Source organism: Phoenix dactylifera, chromosome 3, assembly GCF_051530095.1.
Source record: "Phoenix dactylifera cultivar Ajwa chromosome 3, Ajwa_hap1_PhDact_Kaust_v1.1, whole genome shotgun sequence".
Classification (NCBI taxonomy): Eukaryota; Viridiplantae; Streptophyta; class Magnoliopsida; order Arecales; family Arecaceae; genus Phoenix; species Phoenix dactylifera.
Genome location: NC_143192.1, coordinates 54,090,585 through 54,096,584, shown reverse-complemented (window position 1 = coordinate 54,096,584; position 6,000 = coordinate 54,090,585). Strand labels below are relative to the sequence as shown.

Sequence of the window (6,000 nt, the reverse complement as noted above, 5' to 3'; positions counted from 1 at the left end):
AGAGTAAAAGGGGCCTCAGATTGCTTTCTTATGATATGATTCATGAATATGTCTCAGCATCGCATGATGGGGAAGGAGGAAAGGCATTTGCCTGTAGTTAGTGGGAAATGGTTGTAGAAAATGGCTCACCAACTGTCACTGGGTGAAAATAGTTGGACTTATTACAGCTCAGAATCATGCACAATCTCACCTATTACAGTATATACGATATTGGATATGCACAATCTCCTACACAAGGAGTTACGTGCTAGTATCCACTGGCAGATTAACTTTTGTTTTTAAATCTGGAATCACTTTAGGAAGCCCTTTGGCTGAGCAGGTGAGCAGGGTGCTCTTAAGAGAATTGCAGTACTTTGTTAGTTCAATTAATGATATCTGCATCATGTCTACTGAGAGCAGTTAAAAAACCACAGCCTAGAAAAGCCACAGCATCTCAACGCTTCTCATTATGAACTCCCGAAGAGCTGCCACGTTCCTAGAAACCTCTCTTCCCACTGATGCTCGCTCGCTCGCTCTCTCTCTCTCTCTCTCGCTTACTTGCTGCCTTTCTCAGTGCTGATCAAAGGCTGGTGCTTGGAAGAAGTACAAGTGAGGGAAAGGCTAAGCAATTGAAACCACTATTAAGGTAAGACCCCAATCCCTTCTTTTAAGTCAAACTTTTGACAATGTAGAACCAAATCTTGGAGGGTTTAGGGTAAGCTTTAAATTCTAAGACTTTACATATATTGGGTAGCACTAGATTAGGGACGAGTGAGGATTTTGTGTTTTCTGATAGTGATCTCAGGGTGGACAAGTAACCCCACTTAGACATAGGATTTGGTCATTGAATTCTGCAAGTTGGATGTTAGATGAATATAGTTATTTTGGCAATTTTAAGATTCTCTTATAAGGCCAAATGATTTTTTTTCCATGTACATAGGGAGTTGGAAATGTCTCAAATTAATCATGTACATAGGGATAATCAAATAGCAAGTATTTTGATCCTCAATTACCTTGTTTTAGGTTAATTTCTAAGGTGTTCAAGAAATTTGTAAGTGTCCCTAAATACTCCCTTCCTCTCTATAAAGGCATTATTTATATTTTTATCTTTTTGATGTGAATTGGGGGAAATAAGACACTTGTCCCAAATTTTATTTAGAAAAGAGTATTATGTGCAAGAAAATAAAAGGAAGATAAGCATCAAAACAAGGCAGAGGATCCGGGACTGAAGAACAACAAACATCAATGCAAACATCAAGGCAGCCTCTATAAAGGCATTGTTACCTTATGTATAATTAGATCTTATATTACTAAAATGAGAATGCCTTTATAATTTTTATAGTATGATTTATTATTGTGTAGTGAATAAAACCTTCATTTCTGAAACTAATATTTTAAGTGAGTTATGATTCTTTCTCAATAACAGTTGACAGTTGGTTGTCATTATTATGTTGGGTATGTTGAGTGCAGGGGCATGAATTTTATAACTAGCCTCTGGTATTGAATTTTATGTTGGGTAATTAGATTTTTTTTATGGTGCATATCCTTCAAAAAATATGGCCAGCGATAGGGTTTATTTCAAAAGTTGTTATCTGTATATGACTGATGTGCAACGAAGTATCATTTTGCGTAATGCACGATCCTTAACGCCAAATCATCGTTATTTCCTTAGTTAATGCATTGTTAATTTCTTATTTCTCACTAATAACTACATAAAAAATTATCCTTTAAAGGGGTCTCACAACCTCCCAAACGAGTCGGCTATGAAACATTTCATGCTACTATTTTTCATAAATTGATCAACGAACATAAACTAAAAAGCCGTTAATTCACTCTATTTGACTCATCTTGAAACAGGCCCATCATGACATTCTCCACCATTAAAGCCATCCATAAAAATGTTGCACCGGCCCATTTTTTGCACTGGTAAAAGGTCAAGGAAATTCATCTGAAGGGAAACTTATGAGTTAGCTGATTCATATGATTTGCTAACAGCTATCCATTGTTTTTTTTTTCTTTTTTTGATTGATAACAAATATACAATTTTAGCAGATAAAGTTTTGTTATCATAAAACTAAATTTTATATAGAACACCACTGCAAGGGGGGTAAGTACATTGTTTGCATGGGACCAGAACTGGTGAACTGGGCAGTGATACGATGGGAAATTTTTAGCATGGAAAATATTTCAGGGTACCCATTATGTGCACACAAATAGTTCATAGGGTCTATAACTGATGATTTGTCAACTTCATCATCGACTGAATAAATTTATGAGTTGCACTAATCATTTCTCGCCATATGGTAAGAGAATTGTTCATACGTATGCAAGGGGAGCAACATAGCATTACTCATTTAGCATTTTTATTGTACATCGATTGATCTTGTTGGCATGACTAAAGGAGCTTTTAATGAAAGTTCTTTCTGGCCATCATAAAAAATATTATTTTACTGCCTCCTAAAGACTTGGTAACACAAGACCCACTACTAACAGCTAGTATACATCAGCAAATAAACAGGACTCATTCAAAATAAAAAACTACAGACTCAACTCCACGTGCATAATAGGTGGTGTGATTTGCATCACACTTCATCACCTCATTGATATCCTAGAGAAGCTATCATATACATCATCAATGTATCGGAAATAGCCAAGCCTCAAGGATCTCTTAAAGAATAAAATACCAAAGAACCCCCAAAATCCCACCACAAATCCTGGTCCCATGCTAAGATACAGCCATATTTTTTCATCACCGTCATCAGCTGACAATTGAACATCGGATGCTTGGCTACTTGAACAACTTTTGATGAGGGGAAATCCACAAAGTTCACCATTGCCACTATAGATGGATGGATCATCAAGCGTTTGTAGTTGATTGCCGGATGGTATCCGTCCCGACAAGTGGTTGTTTGATAAGTTCAAGCAATCTAAGAATGTCAGATAAGAGATGCCCAAAGGAATTGTACCTGATAAGTAATTCATGGACAGGTCAAGAATTTCTAGAATTTTCAAGTTACTGATCATCTCTGGAATACTTCCATCCAAACAATTCCTCGAGAGATTCAGAAAAACTAGCCCTGAAAGATTTGTCAGCTCTGTAGGGATCGCATGACAGAGATAATTGTTGGAAAGATCGATTCCCACAACTAATGAAAGCGTTTTTTGAAAAACAGCCTCTCTTCCTTTCCAAACTATGGAAATGCAGTAACTGTAGTAAATGGGGTAAGAGGAGTTCGTTGTTTTTTCCCTTTCTTGAATGCCTTCTGCCATCGCGGTGAGATTGGCCAAACTCTGCGGGATACTTCCAGAGATATTATTGTGTGCAAGGTCTAAGAGCTGAAGCGAAGACAGAAGTGATAGCTGGGGAGGAATGCTACCACTTAACATATTCGATCTTAGACGGAGGACCCTCAATGATGAAAGTTTCTCTCCTAACCATTCTGGAATATTTCCATAGATTCCATTCTCCCCGAGGTCCAAAACGACCAGCTGCTTGCAGTTCTTCAATGAAGAAGGTATTTCTCCAATCAAACTGTTATTGCTCAAGAGCAGTGTTTGGAGCTGGGCAAGATTACCAAGCTTGGTTGGTAGCGGACCAGTGAGTTTGTTGTCTGAAAGATCAAGAAAGGTGAGCTGGGCAAGATTACCAAGGTTGGTTGGTATCGGACCAGTGAATTTGTTTTCTGAAAGATCAAGATAAATGAGCTGGGTAGCATCACCTAACTCGGAAGGAATCAACCCAGAGAAGTGGTTCGACCCCAACCGGAGTTGGAGAAGTCCCGAGCAGTTGCGCAAGCAAGCCGGCAGCGAGCCTGTGAAGTTGTTGTGATCCGCTGTGAAGTGCTGAAGAGCGAAGCCCTTACATAAATCTGGAGGCAATTCCCCTGATAAGCTATTGTTCGAAAAGTTGACTCTGATCAAACGCCCATTCTGGCCGAGGTCTCGGGGGATGCCACCGCTGAGGTTGATGTTGAAGACTGATATGAACTCAAGATTTGGAAGCTGAGCAATGGTGGCCGGCAGCTCACCCTCCAATTGGTTGGTACCGGCGTATAATTTAACCAGTGCCGTCATGTTTCCGATCTCTGCTGGGATTGCACCGTTCAGGTAGTTGTAGCCTTGTAGGACAGGGCCAGATAAGTGAGCTGTGTGAGGTTTCCTATTGATCTGGGGATTGGACCGAGAAGAAAATTTTCCGACAGCTCCAATAGCTGCAAGTCGGCCAACCTCCCAATCTCTGGAGGGATTGGGCCTGATAGGTTGTTGCTCCGGAGCCATAGGTTTTGCAGCTTTGTGGCCCATCCAATCTCCAGTGGGATTCGCCCAGCGAACTTGTTCTCTGATATATCAAAGAAAATAAGCTCCGTCCAATTTGTGAAGAAGTCCGGCGAGATCTCACCAGAGAGCGAATTGCTCCAGATCAAGAACTGGCTCATTTTGGTTAGCTCCGAGAAGGATTGTGGCAGGCCTCCTGTGAGTTGATTGAGGGACAGGTCGAGGTAGGTGAGATTAGTACACAAGCCGAGCTCCGGAGGAACAGTGGAGTTCAATGCTGCTGCAGCGATACCGATGCGCTCAAGCATCCGGAGCTGTCCTAGAGAAGAAGGGATCGGTCCGCCGAGTGAATTGTTATGGAGTTCGAGTGTTCGAAGGCTGGAGATGGACCCGAGGATAGGTGGGATCCCTCCGGTGAGATTGTTCAATCCAAGATGAAGGTTTTGAAGCCTCGGCAAATTTGCAAGCGAAACGGGAATGACTCCTTCAAAGAAGTTATCGGTAAGATTCAGGGACTCGAGGTAAACTAGACTGGTCGAGAGTAAGTCGGGTATTTTACCCGTCAGATTGTTATATGAGAGGTCAAGGTACGTTAAATTGGTGCAGTTGAGTACGAATGGTGGGAATTTCCCTGTCAGACGGTTGTTGTATAGAGATAAGTTTGTCACCGAAGGCAATGGGGTGAACTTGGTGTAGTCTGGGTTCTCCAAGGAATTGTTTCCAAGATCAAAATGGCGTACCTTACGGAGATTGCTGAGCTGATATGGGATCGGCCCAGCGAGATAGTTGCTGGTGAGGTCTAAAGAGGTGAGATTGGAGAGAGCAGAGATGTTTGAAGGAATGGAGCCGTTGAGGAGGTTGGTATTGAGGTCGAGCTTGGTGAGGCTGGGCAGAGAAGCAAAGTCGAATTCATCGAGGGTGCCGTTGAGTTTGGCATTGGGGTAGCTCAGCTGCACGATGCTGCCTGCGGAGTTGCAGCGGACACCAAACCATCTGCATGGGCTGGTAGAGTTGGCAAGGGACCATGAGCTCAGAGCATCTGGCTGAAACAAGCTGGACTTCCATTTGAGGAGAGCTTGTGCTTCGCTCTGTGCTCCGGCCTCCAAAAAGGAGAGGGAGAAGAACAAAAGGATGGGGAGGAGAAAAGGTTGGATATGGACTCTCTCCATGACTAAGATGGAGGATTTCAGTGAGATTTGTTTTGTTGCTTTGTTTCCACGGCTAAATGGAGTATCGCTTATATACATAATGAATGAGGGAGGGGTAGGGAGGGTGCCGAGAGGGAGTCACGGCCCTCTACGTTGCTTTTGCAATTTCTAGAGTTCGTACTTTGATCAGGTAGATAAAGTCATGTCACAAAGCACGTGGTTTACACATTGACCTTTTAGTCAGGCACCATGATGCCCTTTTAGTCGAACGGAATCCAATCAAAATCCCCATTTGGAAAAACTTTTGAAGGGCTAAGAAGTACTTTCAATCTCTCCAAAAATATTTTTAAATAAAAAAATATTTGGTAAAAATTTCGAGAAGCTGTTTTAGCTTTTTTCATAAAGCTAAAAACAACTTTTTGGAATAAGCACTATTTTGGAGCTTTTCAAAAAATCTATTTTGAGCTTTGTCATAAGCTATTTTTTTACCAAAATATATATAATAAAATATAATAATTACATACTTTATCTTTTTATAAATCTAAAAATCTGCTGAATACTTAACAAAGAACTCTAGCCGTGGATCAAACTTACTTCC

At 41.1% G+C, this 6,000-nt stretch overlaps 1 pseudogene; it reads right to left on the bottom strand.

The window, feature by feature from the left end:
* Positions 1-2,409: 2,409 nt before the first annotated feature.
* On the bottom strand, positions 2,410-5,451 carry LOC103715449 (uncharacterized; annotated as a pseudogene).
* Positions 5,452-6,000: the final 549 nt, after the last annotated feature.